Source organism: Zosterops lateralis (assembly GCF_965231275.1).
Source record: "Zosterops lateralis genome assembly, chromosome: 3".
Taxonomy (NCBI): Eukaryota; Metazoa; Chordata; class Aves; order Passeriformes; family Zosteropidae; genus Zosterops; species Zosterops lateralis.
The window spans coordinates 54024167-54044400 of record NC_139764.1 but is presented as its reverse complement, the minus strand read 5'-3'; the positions used below and the strand labels follow the sequence as shown (position 1 = coordinate 54044400).

The following is a 20234-nucleotide window of genomic DNA, read 5'->3' as shown; positions in this document are numbered from 1 at the left end:
TTTTTTTTTTTTTAATAAATTAATTATTTTAATCCCTTTTCTCCCCCTCTCTCCTTTGCCAACAAGATTTTAGGATGTTTTCTGTCCCCTAGTAATCCCGTTAGTTTTGAGTAGTTTTCAAAAGACCCCTGATGACTTGTTCTGAATCTCCTGTCTTTTATGCCCTGTTGGTCATTGGTACATCCTTCCTTAGGAAAAATCCCCATCCAGAGTCTTCATCTTGCAGTTTATCGGACCATTAAAATAGCAATAATAATGTGTAAAAAACAGTGAAGAGGGGGGTGGGTGGGGCTGGGATGTGGGACTAACTACAGAACAGAGTGAATTTCACTGCCAGGAGTGATACATCTTTTGCAGATATTCTAACTTGCTTTGAGGAGAAGGGATCATACAAAATAGCTTTCCTCTGGGCTTACATTCTGGTGCAGAGCTCATAAAAATCAATGGAAGTCTTTTCTTCAGTCTCTTAATGAGTAATGCCTGCAATCTTCTTGTAGTGCACAACTATGTACATGCTGCTTATGTTTCTGTTGCCATTACATAGAGATTATGGGACAATCAGAGCTGAGATAGAAGTTCTTAGCAGTAGTAGCAGCAGTCCTGCGCCAATATCCTGGTGCTTCCACCACACATGAGCCCAGGAACTGGCAGGAGGAGTGTGGGTGGTGGTTGTGTGAGGCTGCCAGGCTTCACCCAGCCCTCAACCCCTTCCTGCCCTCCCCTGGCTGCTCCCCTGGCCTGACATCAGTGACAGGATTAGGCAGGGGCTGGAAGGCACAGGTTGACTGAGAAATGGTGAAGTATAATGGGAACCCAGGAATCAAGTGGGCATGGGACCTCTCACAGTTACATTAATTTATGCACTGCTGTGATGTGAGCACCAAGTGTTTTGAAGGAATTAAATAGTTAAGTTCAAAATTCTTTATGTGCCGAGCAGTGTCTAGATGGTTTATAGCTGCAAGTAAGCAAAAGGTTTACTTACAAAATTGATTTATATGTTCATTTATGTTCTTGAATATTGAGAACAGGGAGGGAATTAGCAGTGTTTCATGAGCTACACTAGCACATTTTTCACCTTATATGGAGAATTGCCTGCCACTTATCAAGCAGGGTTAGATGTGCTGTTATTGTCACATTCCTTAAAGTTGGAAGAAAACTTGTTTCTCTGACTGAAGATTCAACTCCTAACCTTATGATTTTGTTGTTTGAATACTGTTTTTTCATCCAGGAATTGTTGGGATGGGCAGCACTTCTTGAGAAAAATAGCAGTGTGCACATTTTCGCTGCTGTGTTGTGGAGTTCATTCCTCAGCTCGGGTGGAGAAACTTAGATGCTTGCGAGGGAAAATATGTTTCTGTTTGGAGTCATCTGGAGTTCCTCCTGGCTGACTTCTCTGGTCCTGAAGAACACAACAGGAGGGAAGGTCCCTGGAAATGAAGGGAAGGACCTGCAAAGCGTGTGCACGTGGTATTTAAGGGGGTAGACCTCAGTTTTTGTTTTTCTTTATCCCTGCTGAAGATAAAGTGGCTGGTGTTTGAAACAGCCTTTTCCTGGACTCGTTGGAAGGATAGTGACTGACAGCTGCTGGCTGTGAAGTCATTGACCTGCTGGTGATTGGAGTGTGAGATGGAATAAGTGGAAATACTGAAGTGGAGACATGTTGCTTGTTCAGTCATTGATATCCTGGATTACAGAAGCCTGACAAAAGATTGAATACTTGAAAGGTTAAGAAGGTGACAATTATCAAATTTCCTTTGTTCATAAAGTACCACTGATGGTTGCATTCACTGAAATACTTGCATTTGAAAAGTGGGAGATCAGGTCTGTCTTAGTGCGAGTTCTTCAGGTTAAGGGACTGCTTTCTATTTGAAATATTTCTGGGGTTGTGTCGTTCAGGAGGGCAATAAGTCTCACCTACTGCTGCTTCTTGGTTTTTTGAGTACCTATGCTATTATAAGTTTTTTAGCGTGTGCTCTGCCACTCTTGTGATTTGAGTTTGTGTTGTGATTGCAGAGATTTTTTTTATGGTACAGCTTGGGAATTAAAATACTTCAAAATCTAATGATTAGGTGCAGTGGTTATAAAACCTTGCTTTAAATTGCTGTTGCTGGTTTCATTTCCATGCAGATCCAGAAGAGTTAACTGGAAAATGATACTCAGGTTTTTCTTTCTCCATAAAGGCAGTGTTAGCTGTATTTTTTTGAATAATAAGACGTAGGGAAGAATTCATGAGCCTAGTAATATTTGAAGCCAACAGAAACAAAAGGGTAGTTTATATGGCTAAATACTTTGAAAAACCAACATTTGAAACATTTAGCCAAATGGTTGCATTGAAGTATCCATGCAATTTTGAAAGGGTAGAGCAAAAGATGCAGATTTTTATTTTCTGTTTTCCTGTTTGTGGTTTTTATCATTCTTCCCCTTTTATGGCTCACCAAAATAGTACCAGATTTCTTATCATGTATGGATATAAAAGAACTTTAACTACATATATTTATTTTTAGGACTCCACCCATGGGCTTTGGATTTTGTGAACAGCTATTTCAGTAAATTTACATCTATATGTGGAAACTGGCAGAATGAATACTGTGCAAATCCACATTTTAAAAAAAGCAACTGCTATTATAGGAGGTAAATGATATCATAAGAAAGCCAAGTAAAAAAGATTGCATTTTTGTTTGCTGCTAAAGGAATGATCAATGCTTCCTGCTGGCTTTTGCACTCTGCAATTGGAGACTCTGGTGTGCAAGTGGTTTAAATAATGCTGGGGTTTGTGTCTGGTTGGCGCTGTATAATGCTGGGGCTGAAGTGACTTAAATATACAGAGTGTGGGCCAAGCTTGAAGCCCTTTCTCAGGCAGAACACCCATTGAAATCACATTTAAGTGTCGTCAGTGAAAGCTTTGCCAAAGAAATCATTATGGATTTGACCCCAAAGTTATTACTACTAAATTTCATATATAAGCCTTTCATTATAGTGTTTTTTAAGAATGGAGAAGTTGAATGAATCCTGGAATTCATTATAACTCTAAGTTTTTAACAGAGTATCAGCCTCTTAAATTACATTTTCATTACTCAAAACAGTTTCTTCCTCTTTGTTTCTTTCTCCATTTTTGTTGCTCAGAAAGAGGTAGAAGAGATACTCAGTGGCTCAGAATTATTTACCTCAGGCAAGCAACCTACTGAGGTGCCTAAATTAGGAGCTGTCTTCCAGCCTCTCCATGTGCACAGTGGAGAGGGTTATATCCAGAGGGGATTTTGCTCGATGTCATCTTTTGGATGTGACTCCATTATGCCCAGGGGTGGTGCAGGGTGCACTGATTTAGGAACCCAGAGGGATGTGGTTGCTTGGCAAAGGACCTCTATGATTTATAATGTGAGTTGTGTATGATTTTTAAAAAATTCATTTTTAGGAGTTAACAGGTTAATTTTTTGTCTGTCTTTGCTCCATGGATGATGGGGAATGGCAATAGAGCTGTTTGCTTTAGTACAGAAAATCTGACATTGTTGTGGGACCTTTTTGAGGTCTTCAGTCTCTCTTGCTCTCTCGTATGCTTCAAGTCTCTGGCCTTGGTGTCCTCTTCTGGAGGCTGCAGGTTTCATTCAGATCTCATGAAGTGTTTTGTGAGTCATGATGTGGACTAATGGATTATGTGACCAAGTGCCTGCAGTGCCTGGCTGCTTGTAGCAGGACTGGCTGAGCCAGGTGGTCCCTTCCTGGCCTCAGATCCCAAGAGAGGGATTTTCAGCACAGAATCTGGATGTTTCCTACTTTTTATAGCTAAAACTGCAGTAATCCAGCCTTCCCCTGTTTAAAATACTGAAGGAACAACAACAGAAAGGGCAGGCCATTAGGGTTTTAAAGCTGTTTTAATGTCTTTGCACCTCCAACTGCATTGCACAATATTAGATGTAAAATATGGTTGATAGAGGTAGTAGGAGCACCCTTAAGCATGCCTCCCATATTCTAACATCGTATTTTCACCTGTGTTTACTTCTGGCCAGCCTTCAGTCATTCAGACAAAAAAATTCCCAAGTTTTTTTTTTTCTGCTTCAGGCAGAAACCTCTTGGAAAGATTTTCAACAGAAGAACTCCAACTGTTTTTGAAAGAATGCATTAGAGAAATTTAGAGAGATTTGTCAACTTTATTTAGCCAGTCATTCCTTCAAAGCATTGTTATACCTTCAGGGAGTAGAGGGGGGAGTCAGGGTGCTTTTTGCAGCCCAGTGGAAATTAATACAGATCTACCAACCTGCCAGAGTTGGCAAAAATTCTTATCTGCACGTGCTAGCAAGAGCAGCTCAGAGGTTTGCTGATACAATCACTGGATACTCCCACTTTATAAAATGGGCTTCTACCTCACCGACCTGTCTGTGCCTGGGGTGATGAGGATGATGATGGGTGGTACTGAACACCCAGCTGGGTAGGTCCATGGTTCCTGCTGCCTCTGCTTTGTTTGAGAAAAAGGTATCTGGGTGTTTAATAGTCTTCCAAATTCATTAAAGCCTCATGCCAAGGCATAATTGAGGCAATAATTGAAACATTACTACTTTTTTTTACTACTTATCATATATGCAGTTAATTCCAATAAAGCTGAGAGTAGAATTTATAGTACTCTCAGGAGTGAGAGTACTCTGGGGTTGACAGGTGTGATGCCCAAAGTTTGGCTACAAGGTTCAAAAAAGAACTTTTTTCTTCTACATTTTTTTGCCCAGGTTGCAAGAGACTCTAAAAGATTGTACTGATAATTATTTATTACTTTAAAGGAGCAATTGTTGGAATCATGACTTCCATAGAGGGGATGGATCTCTCTGCTTTGTTTAAAAACAGCTAAGCATAAAAATACTACTGGGGAATTTTATAAAGGTTGCAATAACCCAACAAAAACAAGAATCTAATGCATGACATCCTCAAGGTGTTTAAGAAATCAGGAAAACACAGGTTGGTGACTTGAGGCTGATGGCAAGACTAAGGTCATGTCTTAGTTATTCTGCAGGGTGGGAATGAAGCTGTTGCTGATATATCAGTATTGCTCCAGTCAGAGTCTAAAAGCTTCATAAAGTTTGGGTTACCTCCTCCCATTTTTTGTTCTTTCACATTTATAAGGACATTGAAAACTCTTGCTTCTCCCTATCTCAAGCCCTTTTTAAAATATTCATCTTGCTCAGAAAACACAAAATACTCCTCCTAGTGAGAAGTGCTTTAGATCTTTGCCTTCTCAGTCATGATCCCTGAGAGGGACTAAGAGCTCTTCTGAAAGAGAAAATTTATATTTGTGGAAGTAAGGTGGATAGGAAGAGGGAAGCACTTGCCAGCCTCTAGTGTTGGTCAAGTTAGCAGACTAAGATCAGGATTGCAGCAAATAGGTAATTGTTTGCAGACTATAAATAACTAGGTTGTTCTTAAAATCTTTCTGCTAATTTGTTGCGCTAACCCTGATAAAGAACAATATTTTATCACCCTTCAAACGTGCATTCACATTTCACACCCAAAGGTGTGTGTTGCCTTGGATGTCATTGCAGAATTAGTGATACACTATTCAGCATTTTCAGCCTCTTCAGGTTATTAGGACAGTGTGTAAAGATTGTCCCTTAACACAATGACTGCCCCTCTCAAAGCATGTTTCCAACAAAAATGCAAGTAATTAAAACTTATGTGACTAGAAATGTTGTCATCTACATCAACTTCAGTCTCTTTATTTTGCAGAAAAACGTAAGGGTTCTTAGAGTGAACTAAAACAATTAAGCAGTTCAGGACCCTGTGTTGTAAAATCTTAGATAAGAGTTAATCAGTGTGACAAATTATAGGTTTATCTGCCTGTCATGTGAAATTAATGGTGAGTGACCCAGGGAATTTGGTACCGAGGCGAGAAGGAGGAGCTCCAGTGGTTTGCTTTATGTTTGTCTTGATGTGTTGAATTTTTTCAAAACATTTAAACAAAAGAGACTGAATTGGGCTCTATATTTCAGGTTAATACTTTGAAGCTATTTCCCCCCACCATTTCTGTTGCTTTTAATCAATTATGAATGTTCTGATGTAAATGCAGAATTAAAATACTAGGCTATTTTCTTGTGCATGATGTAACGCCCAAAAATTTATACCAAATGAATGTTCTGGAAGAGGGAAAAAAAATACTTGGGAAAATGTAGACAGTATTTTCTGAAGCATATCTTCCTGCATGTGGTCTGTAAAATGTAGATATCTAATTGTTAAATATGGTATCTATCACCAAATGTGAGTAATGAGCTGTTGACAATGTTGCAGAAAATTAATTACAGAAAATATGAGGCTTGCCTTTCTGTATATGCAACTTTTTGCTATTTTTTGTTAGCTTCATGGAGAATCTCACAGAAATCCCCAGCTTTTTTCAGTTTTCAGTTTTTTTGAAGGGTTTCTTTTGGTGGGGGTGCAGGGTGGTGGTGGTGGGATGGGGTTTTGTTTGTTTGTAAGTTTTATTATTTTTTACTTTTGGGTTAGTTGGGGTTTTTCTGGACTTCTTTCTTTTTTGGCCCTGAACATTACCAGATATTGGGTGTCTTTCTCAGGGTGTTCAGCCTAAGCTCTGACAGAATAATGCCACTGTTGCTTTAAGCCCATAATGTTGCTTTATATAGATCTGTCCTGATTTATAGTGTTGCTTTAAATAATAAGAGAGTTCATCTCCCTTTCAGAAAAGGTTTATGACTGATCTCTGCCTGGGTAGGAATGTTTATTTTTCTTAAGTTGCCTCACTGCAAAAATGTTTTGAAATTGAGAGTCCCAAACTGGTGATGGAGTTTACAAATCTATCGCTCGTGCTCTCTGCAGCTCTGTTCCCTTTAGCACTAGAAAGCTGTGGTTTGTGATGCATCTCGCATAGATCAGGCTCAGTTTTCAATTTCTCTGTACTTTCCCTATTGGTCATCCTGTTTTCAAAACTGTATCATTGAAGTGATCTATAGGTGTTGGCAAAACCATTAGAAGTTAGATTTAGTTACTGCTTCTAGTCCATTGCAATAACACAGGCTTATTTTCTTTCCTCCATAGCTGATGATAAAATAACTTTGAAATAAACAATTTGAGAAAAAAAGCTTTCCCCCACCAGGGATAATGGCAGAAAGGGAGAGATTTGCAGTGGATTGCTTCTGGATGCTCTCAAAATGGCATACATCAGCTTTCTTAAAAATGTTACATTTAAATGTAAATCTTTAAATGCAGCATCAGCTTTCTTGCTTGACTTTTGCTGGAGCCATGTATTGATTATGTATTAAGTTGACACAGGCTGATGGAAAAGTCCTTTCTAGCCCTGTACCAGAAGCATGTGGGGCTGTGTTGTATCCTGTGTGGTAGTTTGTGCTTTGAAAGTGAAGAAATAATTCCAAGCATGGGAAGAAGCATGCGCAGGAGAAGAGATGGTATGAAGCGGGTAATTTAGGACATGGAAGGGAAAGCTCTGCTCTTCCATCTCTGCCTAGCCTGGTTTTCTGGTCTGCCCCATGTCTGCCTTCCTAGTGTCACTTTCTGGTGACCAGTAGAAGTGACCTAGGCTGCTCCTAAAGCTGAGTCACCAACTCTACCTGCCACTTTTCAGGAGACCTTCCTGAACAAAGGAAGACATAGAAGTGGGAGATGATTTGCTTGAAATCACCTGGGGCTTCTGTCCCTCAACCTGTGGTAAGGAAGTGGTGTCTACCTTGCTCACAGGGCAGTGGGCAAGGAGAAGGTCATGATACAGGAATGATTTCTATTTGTGTGTAGAGATCAGGAGGGGATTTTCACAGAAAGAGAAAAGTTAGCCAGTCCTTGAGACTGTTCAGAACATCTTGTCAGGGTGGAATTGTGGCTCTAAAGGCAGATGAAGCATGAGCTTTTCCAGACCAAGCGCAGCATGAGTTATGGTGCAGAGCTACAGTCAAGGAGGGCTTACCTGCTTTTCAGGGCTGCAAGTCTCATGATCTGGCTGTAGACCAGACTGTGGCTAGAGGAATTTTAGTGAGATCTTTAAAAGGAGTGAGGAAACTTTTAAATAAAGCTTTCTCTTTGACTGTCTTCCTAGGTGGGGATACTGAAACCACTGGCTGGCTGGGAGTATACCTAGTTTCAGTTGTGGTATGCACTTAATGCTTGGTGCATTCCTGTCAAGTATCAGTGTCATTCCTACTTCCTTGCCTGAGCCAACTAATTCAACACTGCAGGTCTTTGGCACAGCTTTGCAAGTGCATATTGGACCTCCAGGCTTGGTGAGTTTATTTTGTAAAATTATAATGATTAAAAAAAAAAAAAAAAAGTAGATGACTATGAAATTCAAGGCAAGAAAATGTGAGACTTCCTAGATAATAAAGTAAAATAAAAATTATCTCAGAAGTTTAAGACTGAAAGCTTGGTCTTTTGTAGCTATGTTGTGGGGTTTTGCTTCTTCTTTTGAAGTTGAGAGGAAAGCAGTTTAATGCAGAACTAATTAATGTTCATTTCTCTGAGGTTGAGTGATCTCTGTTAAGTCACACCTTCTTCAGGTAACTCAAGTGCATTAATCAATGATCATCTTTCTAATTAAACTCCTGAGGAGAGAGGGTTTAGAGGATGATCATTAGTTTTGTGTAGAATCAGTGTATTAAGGGAAAGTAGTGTTAACAAGATGTTCCTTTTTCTAATGTGATCAGTCAAAGGTTAGTAAAGGTCAGAACTTTTGTTCATGTGTTACCTCTGAAATGCAGATCATCAACAAAAATAAGAAAATATTCAAGTGCTTTCAGAAATAAACATTTTGAAAATAGCAATAAAAGTGGGGAAATAAATGCTTTGGATCATCCCAGGTATACATGTCTTCTTGGCTTTGTTCTGCATTTGACAGAGCAGTTAGAGTAGATCCTGAAACTGGTCTTGGGAATGGGAGATTTCCTGAAACAAACACACAGGGAAGCGAAGTCCAGCTTTCCTTGTGCAGTCAGCTTCTGCCTTCTGGGCAGAGCTGCATGCTGTGGCACTGCCCTGCCTTTGTGGGCAGGCTGAATGGATGTGCTCAGCCCATGGTTCCTTCCCAAGAACGGGAGGATTTGCTGTCCCTGAGCAGAGCTGAAGCTCAGTGTGTGTCACTGGGCAGCCTGGGCTCCCAGGAGTTGGTTATATGCTGAATGTGTGAATATGACTCTGTTGTGTCCAGTGTGACACGTGGTGCATTTAGAATTGTTCAATGGGGCTGAAAATGTTGGTTTTTTGTTTGTTTTCTGTAAGCAGGAGCAGCTTTCCCAAAGGATTTTGCAGACTGTCCCCAGATTTCTCTAGGGGAAAGGGGAGGGATTGCAACCCAAGAAAACCATGTGGAGGAGACTGATGGACTGCTGCAGAAAGCTGCAACAGCTGCCACAAACTATTCACCGGTGGTTGGTTTAACATAGATGCCAGGGATGAAATAAAAATATCTCTCTCTGGTGACTGACAAGGCAAAGTCTAGATGTGTATCCTGTAGAGCTGTTTGCAGTGCATTTTATAGGAGGGTGCTGTACTGTACTTGGTTTATCTACCAGTGGCTAACCCTGGGGGGAACCACATGAATAATAAGCGTCGCTTCTCTGCTCCCTTCTTGCCAGACCTGTTGAGGTTTGGTAGCAGCTCATACCTCCATTTTGACACAGGTGTGCTGCATATCTAGGGAATGGAGGTGTCTGTAGAGTTGTCTTCCTGAATTGCTCAGCACCTTGTCATTGTACACTGGCTTTAACCAGGGGCTATACTTTATAATGATGATGCCTGGCAACCCAGCAAAAAACCCCAAAAAACCCATCAGCTGGAGTTTGCTCCCTGCTGGTGCAGACAGCACTTGCCCTGCTTTTGTACAGCCCTTCCCAGATCAGTTGAGGAACTACATCTGTGACTTAAGTGTTGATATTGTGTATATAATGTAATTCACTCTTTGTTTACAGAAGAACTGGAAGGGCCCATGGTAGCTTTGTACTAAGGACTTTGCTTCAGTGCCATGCCTGCTAGCCATTTGCTGGTGTTTATTTTTGTGTACCCTCTTGTTCAGCAGGAGAATGAAAATGTGAGTGCGAGATGAATGACAAACCAAGGTTGTTACCATAGCACATACTGCCTAATCTATGCTGTTGAGACTTTCACAGCTATGCCTACCTGTCTGTCCTTAACTAAATGACAGAGCCTAGGGTATTGTATATGCCATGCTTAGTGTATGGGATTTTTGTCCTTGTTAGTTGGCAGGAGGCAAAAATCTCAGTCTGGATGTGTGAGGTTTATGTGACTATTATTTTAGTACAGCAGTTCTTTCTTTTTTAAGTACTACTTTATCTTTTTTTTTTTTTTGTGACACATGAAAGGTTGTTTTTTTTTTTAGATTGATTCCTTCAGAAGTGCTTTGCCCTTGGTAGAAGTTTAATGGGAATCATTGGTACTAGAGGCATTTTGGAGACAGGAAAAGGAGAGGACTATTGTAAGATCACTGGTATAAAATGCCCATTTCCTCCTAGACAGCTAGAAAAAGATACTTGAATGTGTAAAGGTCTGTATGTATGGAGCAATATTCTACCCTATAGATTTTTCTTATGTTAAGCCTTATTATTCAAGATTGTGCAGAAACAGGGAGATGGGTATTGCGAATCTGGCATAGCATTGCTGGGAAGTTTGTATTCACCATGGCAAACTTCCTTCAATATTTGATGGACTGCTTGTGGGGGAGCATTGTGACTTCTCTAAGAGGTAGCTTATTGGGAGTGCTGGAAGCACTTAAAAAAATTTGGCCCACTACCCTGGCCAGGAATTTTCTTCAAACAGAGCAGGGCACCATCCTTAGTAACTGTTCATGTAAGACCTGACTGGTAGGGAGGGACTCTTGTGATACTTTGCCACAAATTGGTTCTTTTGTATCAGAAGTAGTATATCATGTGCCTGCTAAAAATGTTGTGTTCTTGTTTCTGCCTCTTCCATTGCAGAGAGAAATGTTTTAGCTGTACATTTACAAATCTGTGAGGACTGAGTACTGTGAGATCACCCTGGCTGTATTAGCTGACAGCTAGCTGCATTCCCCTATAGTTATGGGCCAGCAGAAATCCAGGAGGCTCAGGTTTGTCTGTGAGGGCAGAGTTTAACTTTGCATTGTTGAAATTACACGTCTATCCTGACCCAGATCTTACATTTAGCTCTGTACTAGGTGTCACCCTGTGTCTATCAAGCCATTAGTAAAGAAGCCATGTCTGTGAAGAGCTGGAAATGTGGTTCCAGCTGGAAAGGAAAATGCTCGAGCAGCACTCTTCAGTGAGCTGGAACATGGGAATAAAAGGGGCACTTTCCAGTTGAGAGATTTTGCAGATGAGAGCAAACTGTTGCCCCAGGTTTTGAGTCTTGGTTGTTGGTGCTCAGGAACTGAACCCCATGGTGAAGGAAGCCCTGTGTGGCTTTGAGGAGTGGAGCCATGCTGTGCCATTGTGTAGGAAAAGGAAGTACAACAAAAAATAAAGGTCTGGCAAGGTAGCAGTGCTATGAACTTTGGCAAAGATGATATCATGGATCATGGCAGTTTTACTTGAATACCATAATCATGGCACTTGCAGCCTTGTCTTGCAGCTCTTGGCTCTGTGTCTCTTACGGCCATGATTAGGAGGGCTTTGATGGTCTGAGCTCTAGATGTTCTGTGTAGATAAATACACCTTTCCCCACCAGCAAAGCAGGTCTGTGTTTTGTATTTGGAACTTAACAAGTAGTTTTTTTGTGTAACAACTAAGAATTATTAGTTACATTTTATTACTAACATTTCCTTTTGGGTGTAACTTGCAGCCTGACACTGCTTTTTTCTTTGCTGACCCACTGTTAATTTGTCCATTTTGTATGGTGGTTTTCAGCTTGTATTATTTACTATTTTGTTTGCATTTTATTTTAATGGAACAGCCTCTATTTTCAGTGAAGTCAGTTTAGGACTTCGCTCTAACCTCCACTGCCTTTGGAAGCATGAGTATGATAAAATTCTTGTGTTAGTTTTAATTATGTTATATGTCAGCTTAACCATTGTAGATATCAGGATATTTTTATGACAAGGTGCTTTGTGCTGTGAAGAAGCTGTTTAAAATCAGCTGTGCCAATTTGAACATCAGAGAAAATATTATAATAGAGTCTGACACTATGCAGAATGAAAATGACAGACTTTGTAGAGCATGAAGTTCTCCTTGCCAGCTTTTGGGAGCTCAGTTAGTCACTCTACTTGTTCAGTGCACATACACTGAGGCTGACTGGTGTCTGTCTTAGCATTTTCAGGTGACGTGGGTAAAAGAGCAGCTGGTTGCTCCACATCAGTCTCCTCAAAAGTAGTGGATGGCTCTTTAGAGCCTGGCTTGGTTGGTGCAACAGAACTTCCATGGGAGATCTTTGTACCTGATGTGCAGACATTTTGCAGAGGTCCAGGCTGGAATTTGATAGAAGCTTTAAATATGGATATGTGGAAACAGGCAAAATCCTACTATGATACAGGCACAGTTTGTTGTTAGGGACACCACTGTAGAAAAGGGACTGTGGTGGTGCTGGCCTGTTTCAAGCCACCTTTCCTGGTTGAGTGTTTCCTCGATGGAAACCTGGACAGCTTAACAACAGCTCTTTTTGAAGCACACGTTTATACTGTGTTGTTTTACTGGTTTCTGTTTTTCATTTGTATGTAGGAAGAAGTTTTTAGCTGTGAGCAGTCAGTGCAGAATGAGTAAGTGAGGTATGAATTGAGTGGAGATGTTTCTAGCTGTTGTTTTGTTTTTTTTTTTTTTGCTTGCGAGCTGTTGGCTTATTCATAGGAGAGGTTAATGATGTAGTTGGCAGTGGTTCAGAACAAACCTTATTTCTATTTTCTGTATCTAGGGATACAAGTGTTAACAAAACAATTTTTGTTTTTCAGATTGCCAGTGCTACGAAAATAGGGACTTCCAGCAAGAAGTTCTTCAACTTGTGAAGCCACAAGGACACCTCACCCCTTTCTATACTTTCACTCATGATGCAGAGGGAAAGAAGACATTTAGAGAGCAAATAAATTATGCAAGGTTTGTTTGCTTTTATTTTGTTGGTTTGTTTATTTCTGAGTGGGTATATTGCATTATGAAATGTTATAGGCCAAGAGCCAGATAGAACCAGGTTAAAATTTGTTTTAGTCCCTGGGTCTTAATGTTTCATATTGGTTGGGTGTCTTTGAGGCTGTAGAATCAGCCAATAGAGACCATCAGCCCAGGGGGAAATGTAGGCTATGTGAACTGTTTCTTTCAAGGCATTAATCCAAATTTTAATGCCCCTGACTTCAAAATAGGTTGTATTTACAAAACTTGAGTCTAGACAAACCTCCAAATCTGTAAACAGCAGAGATGCAGTTTTCTATACTTAGGAGGGAAAGGGAGGGGTTTAGGCTTTTTTCTGCTTAGCTCACAAGAGCATTATGATGTGGTAAATTTATCAAAGAAGAGGGAATAGATGAGCAGTTTCTGGTGTAGATTGCATTGGTCCAGAATTAGACAGAAAATTATCAGCAAAGAGAGCCCTACTCCTGATGTCTCACCTAAAGGACAGAGTGGCATTGCAGTTTAATTCCAGAGACCATCAGATGTCTGTCTGCTGTAGTTAGAAATGCTGTGAATGGCACGAGAGAGAGAGAGAGAGAGAGAGAGGTGCTTTGGTTGAGGGTTTGAAAGACCTGGTGCAAATGACCTTATGATAGGGCAAGTTTCCTCCATCCTGTTTACTTTTTGTCATCTGAAATAAAGGAGTTGTTTTTGAGATTTTAAAAGACTTAATCATGATGTTTTGTAAACAGGTCATGAGAGCCTTTAACTTTTCATTATTTTTAATTGCTTCAGCATTGTTTGCTGTTACTAACAAGAAGCTTCATGATGTTGTCAGTACTGTGCTATCTACTACACCATGTATGCTACTAGTTGTCACAAAATCCAGACTTGCCTGGACTTCGTAGCAAGAATCCACTGCACAATCTTGACGAAACCACCTTTTAGGAAGTTTAGGCCTATGGGCAGTTTGCATATTACAGGGAAGGAAAATGGTTAGACCTCAACACATCCTGTTCTTTCTCATTCCCCAGGAGTTTGTCCCATGCAATCATATCCACTGTCAAGGGATGCAGTTTCAGAGGGATTCAGTCTCATTCCGTGCTAGGACAGAATTGTTTTTCTTTCCTGACAAAATTGGGCAAGATTGTGCTGGATAAATAGGAGAATCTGTTGCAGAGTTACAGGGTTTTTATCCCCTGATGGACACATACTGGGCAGATGATTATTAGACCTAATTGTTATATAGTATTCAAACACTTAAAAATTAATTTCTGTGTTCTCAGTTTACTTTGTAACCCACTCATCTCTTTGAAAATTAGTACATAATGGAGCACTGCTACATTTTGTAACAACTTAGAGTTTTGCCACATGAATGGGATTTAGGGCACGGATGCCACAGAAGTAAATATGCACAAATTCCACATATGCTGTTGTTTGGCTAGCAGAGTATTTGGCCCATTCTTCTCTGAAACTGGCTATTTTTAATACTAGCTTAGACATTCAGGATATATTATAAAATGAAAATGGATTTGGAAGTGTGGTCAATGTTCTGAGCATGATTACAACTGGTCTAGAAGACTTCTGAATTCTGGAATCTCCCTCCTTAAGAAAGTAAAGTAATACAAAGAAACAACTCAAAAATAGTCAGCTTCTAACTGATCTTGATAAAAGGACAGCTGTGAAACTGTGCCATTGATTGATACAATTAGTCTTACTCTTCCAGTGTGTTGTGACATTCTTTATTACCATAGGTTAAAAGTACCACTGAGATTTTATGCACTGCAGCACTCATAAAAGTCGTAATTTGCTATATTAATCAATCTGTTGGGGGCCTGTGGGGGTTTTTTGGGTGGTTTTTTTGTTTGATTGGTTTTGTTTGACCTGTAATAAAAGGAAGTATTGAACTTGAGTCTAAAATTTAATGATACTACTGTCTGTTGGGGCATTTGATCCCACAATGATTGGAGTCTGCTGGTGCTTTTTTTTGCCGTGTTTCAGTGCTTTGGGAGGGATGCACTGTTTATTCCCTTGCAAGTTCTTAAGCTTTTTAGCAGTCAGTGTGTTTTGTTTCATTTTGTTTCATTGTGCCTACATGCCGCTCTCCAAAAAGCAGTGAAAACCCTGGGTGAGCTTGTAAGGGGCAGAAGGTGAATTGGCGAACGAAGGAGAAAATTACGGCATACAGATTCCTAATGATAAACACACCAAAAGCATCCTAAAATTATAAAGCAGTGTGGTGCATTAAAGCTCTAATTTGCATTTTGGCTAAGGCGTAGCTGCATTTTTGGACTATCCCTTTAATTTGGTTCTTTTAATTACCTGCTGATGAGTTCCTGTGGTGGAAGCAGCAGGAGCTGTGCCTGCAGCAGTTTCCTGGCATAGTGGTTTCTATCAGACAGAGCAATGGGATTCCTAAGGTTACTTTGAAATATGGGGTCTCCTGCTGTAAACCAGCAGACTGACATGAACAGGAATCTAATTAAAAAGTCCAAGATATTGACTAAAGCTCACAAATGCCATCTGTTCAGCTTTTCAGCTGAAATTACTCTATGAATTGCAGTAACAAGTTTGATTGTTCCTGTGTTTTTGTAGCTGAGTTTTGTGACAGCAGCCATCCATACAGGCAGAGTTGTGCAGGCTCTGTTAGTGTTAGTAACTGCTTGGACTTTGTGAAGTATTCCAGCAAAGTATGTTTGGGAGATAGTGCTGGATTCAAACTTAATCTCATGAGGAAGACATTGATACCCTGCATAGGCCTTGCACTGATTTACCAGCTTAGAGAATGCCTGGAAAGGGGCAGCACTCCATCTGTAGACTTTTGCAACAAATTGTTCCTAGGTTAATGTAATTAAAAACAAGGTCTGGTTATTTACCTCATTTGGAAGTGAAAGTGTTACTCATGTGGTTGGTTGCAGGAGAAGATGCCAAACAAAAAAAGTTTGTAGACTGAGGAGGGAAAAAACCCCAACAAGTTTGTGCTAGAATGATCAGGAAGCAAATCAAATGTGCGAAGAAGACCCCCACAGTATCTTGACAAAAACTATGGAATGGAGTAATCTTAAAAACTCTTTCAGTAATATACAATGTTGGTACCAAAAACGTGCATTCAGCCTTCATAAAAAAATGAAGTAGGGACATTGCAGAAAGAAACTTTGTGGTAATTTGGGCAAGCCTCTGTGCCTGTTCATGTGCAGTATACAAGAGGAAATGTTCAAAACAGTCTGAGGAAGCAGAACAAAACATTGGTGTACTGATGGAAGTCTTGTGGCCTGCTGTTAAGCTCTGTATCCAGGAAACAATTTCTTCTTGACAGACAACAGTAGATAAACTCAGTAATTTCCTAAGAAACTGATTTCCTAAGAAAATCAATCTGGTGTATGCATTTTTTGCAGTATTATCCCATAAGAAATATGTAAGGCCCTAAAGTCTTCAAGGTAAAATAATATTATTGTCTCCAAAGCTAGCTATCTGTAGTTACTGCCTACCCTTATTTCCTAGTTGTACATTGCTTTCCCTGTTTCCTTGGTGTTCTCTGTCACAGCTTCCTGCATCATGGCCTGCACATGCCCGTGCACATCCACAGCTGGTCTACACCATCATCAAGGATCACCAGCCTCACTAAAGATGGCATTAAGAATTTAGGCACACCTGACAAGTTTAAGAATGCTAACCTCCATCCACAGGGCATCTCTCCCTGTTACATGTATCATTTGACACCTCTGTGAGCTGGCACTGCTGACAAAGTGCTGGGATGAAAAGATCAGTGTCACCTTTTCCCTGCGGAGCTATTGGGACTGTGGTCCATGGATTGTGGTACCATGGGAGGGGAACACTGCTTCCCAGGGGATCACACAGGGTGCTGACCTGTGACCCCACTGGGATAATTAGCAGTGTGTCTGCTCTCACTCTGCAACCAATGAGATGTAGCTCATCCATCATTCTGGAGAGCCCATCCTCCCCTGTGAGGTGACAGGGGCAAGGTGTGTGTTGGTACTGCAGCTGATATACAGAGAGGTTAGCCCAGGTTCTTCCTGGTCTGTATGGCCAGGCCTTCAGTAGAAACAGTGGTGCTCTGTGCGTGAGCATGAGAGCAGAAGGAGTATTTGTGTTTATATTTCTCTGAGAGGCATTTAATTGAGGTCACTGTTAGTCTGGATAGATGCTTGTTCTCCCACCTGAGCTTTAGCACTGCCATCAGCAGTCTGTGGACATCCTTGGTCAGTGTTCTCATGGCTGCTGCTCTTTGTCTGCTCGGAGATGTACAGCCCTGACTGAGGATGGGCTCTCCTTTTGGCTCCACCATTCCTGTGTCCTGTGAAATCTCACAGCGTGACCTGCTGGTGTATTGTCTTCTACCCTGATATATCAGAAAGGTCTCTTTTTTTTCCTAAGACTATGAACATCAAATATTCCCTACAATCATCAGCTGAATTTGCATATAGAGTAGTCTCTTGAAAACCATGTTGTGCTTTCATATTGGAGAATGACAATGACAAAATCATTGACTGTGTAATACAAGATAACATTAAATAGGATAGCAAAATGATCTTGGAAATTGGAGATCCAGAAAGGAAAATCATGGGTAGTGGATATTGAGAGTCTTCACTTCAAAACTGAGTCAGTATTTCTTCTTAGCATCCTCATGCCTTGCAAAGCTTAAATGTCTGATAAGAGCATTGTGGACAGTATTAAAAAGAAATTTACAGGGGATTTCGTTACTCTAAAGGATAACTTAAGATATCTTTAGATATCCTTATCTAAAGGATAATTTAAGAAAGCACTGCCTCTTTGTGTTTGCTCTTGCAAGCAAACTTGGTGCTTAGTCCAGTGCAAACATTGCATACATTTGTGTGAACTGAAATTTTAATTACTGTTCTGTCTGCCTGTTGTTGGCATGGAAAAAATAATTATTGATTGAATTGAACAGGTGTGCCAAATCTGAAGTTTTTATAAACCTAGTTTAAAATACGTTTTATTTTTCAGAAAGGAAAATATAATTCATAATAATTCACAAGTAGTTGTGTTCACTGCAATTTCCTGTAGTGATGCTAATCTGGTAGATATTCCTACAGTGTTGTAGAAGTTAGTTTTCAGGTGGCTGGGCCAGTAAATGTTGCCCCAATTTATTAATTGAGGCCTCGTGTGAAAGCTCTGCCCTTCACACAGGGGTACAGCTGCTGTTTGGGTTGCTCAGAGTGGGTAGTTTGTGTATAAATAACAGTTGGCATTGGAGTCTGGTATCTCATGAAAGATATTTGGCTTTCAGGTATGTTTTTCCCGTTGGACTTATCAAGACATTTGATTTCCAGAAGTGCTATTCCTTTGAAGTCTCCGCAGCGTATCTGAAGAGGTGACAGTATAGTTGCAAAACACCTTTTGACTTGGGACCAGAGCCAAACGGTGCCACCCACTCTCCTGCAAGTTCCCTTGCACACTGATCACTGAGGAACTTACCTTAAACCCTAAAAAAGCTCAGCCAACCAAAAACAAAACCCACCAAACCCATCCCAGTTTTAGGAAGTGCAGTGCTCTTGACTGCAAAACTGAATTTTAACGCTGTGGATCATTTCCTGCACCATTAAAATGCGACTGGTACAAGAGCTGCTGTGTTGTGTTTTGCTGGACGTGAAACAGTGGGAAGGGCAATGTCCAAAGCTTTGTCACAGGGAGTGATAAATCAACTACCGAGGCACTGAACCTTTAGCTTGTTGGCATAGCAGGGGGAGGGGCAGAAATTGCATGGTCAAAGACATCAGAAGTAGTGATTAAAGAGATCTTATTTATTGTTTTAGTTTTCTACCTCAAAGCCTTTTCTGCTTTCTGAGTTGGCACAATGGATGAAATTCTGTTGCTGTTGATGTTAACAGGAAGTTTGGCATCATCTTTAATGGGACCAAGATTTCACCCAAGATTTCAATGTTTTAAGGTAGTTTGAGTGTTAATACAGCATCTGTGTATTGTGCAGTTCCTTGATTTGTAGGCAATAGTGTAAGTATTAGGTATCTTTCTTCAGTTACCTTAAGAATTTTTTTTTTTTGTGTGTGTGTGTACAGGAAAGGATGTTTTTACTGGCAGACTAACCAACTTAAGAGAAAAATTAACAGTATCTTGACTTAAGTCGTAGAGTCATAAAATAGATATTATTTATAAGCAATGAAAACTTTTGAGGAAAACATCTGTCTGGAAAAAAAAAGTGTTATGGAATGACATGGATGTTCTCCCGATTGCAGTCTTGAAACAGCTCTGCTAATTCCTTTAGTGGATAAGAAAAAGACTTGCAAGAAATAATTAGATTTAAAGTCAATGTGATCCGCTTGTGTAGACCCCTGTGTATTCAAATTAGTATAGGATAGTTCTGCTCTCTTTTCCATAGAAAGTAATAGTCTAGGGATGCCTCACAGTTTCTTAGCCTGTGACACCAATGTCAGATATTATCTGTTTTTTAATATACTGTATAGAGATCTGCATAGGTGACTTTCATATATATTATTTTCCATTCAAAGGCTGTATCATTAAGGGTAGGTGGGAATACTAGAATATTGAATAATAATAAGATAGTATGCTGAGATATTTCTTCATTTTCTGGCTATTTTTAACTGGTAAAATTTACTTGGATGGAAAGCAGTTTTCTATACTGTGAATTCAGTTAAATCCTCATGAGGTATATCCTAGCATTCCTTAATAAAATCCATGTTAAAATGTTATTGAGTTCATCTGGTTTCCAGGATGCGATCTTCTGTTGCACATTGGCAAACCTGACTGAAACACAATTATTTCTTTGCATCTGTTGATATCTTGCTGGAACCTGAATTAATAAGTGCTGTTGAGGACAGGAACTGAATTTTTACTCTATCCATTACCTGACACACTTGGAGCTTGTGGGAAGGGAACAGATGCTTTTCAGCCTCAGCAGAATAGCACATGCTAACAGGATGTTATGTGAATTATGCTAGGGTTAGTTCATAGAATCACAGAATCATGGAAATGTTTGGGTTGAAAGAGACCTTTAGAGATCACCCTGAAAAGTCCGCCCCTCTGCAAATGAGCAGGATCTCAACTAGATCAACATTTTCAGAGCTTTGTCCAAGCCTGACCTTGAGTGTTGTCAGGGATGGGGCATCTACGACCTGGCTGGGCAGTCCAGTGTTTCACCACTCTCATCATGCGAAGTTTCTTCCTTATTTCTAATCTGAATCTGTCCTTTAGGTTAAAACTAAT

General features: G+C 40.2%; 1 protein-coding gene across 1 annotated transcript in view; it reads left to right on the top strand.

Moving 5' to 3' along the window:
- The first annotated feature begins 10096 nt into the window (after positions 1 to 10096).
- Positions 10097 to 20234, top strand: part of TIAM2 (TIAM Rac1 associated GEF 2) — a 139917-nt gene continuing 129779 nt past the window's right edge. Inside the window, exons 1-2 of the mRNA XM_083856087.1 lie at positions 10097 to 10492; positions 12863 to 13004. The gene's annotated coding sequence lies outside the window, so the exon portion shown is untranslated. The remainder of the gene's footprint in view (positions 10493 to 12862; positions 13005 to 20234) is intronic.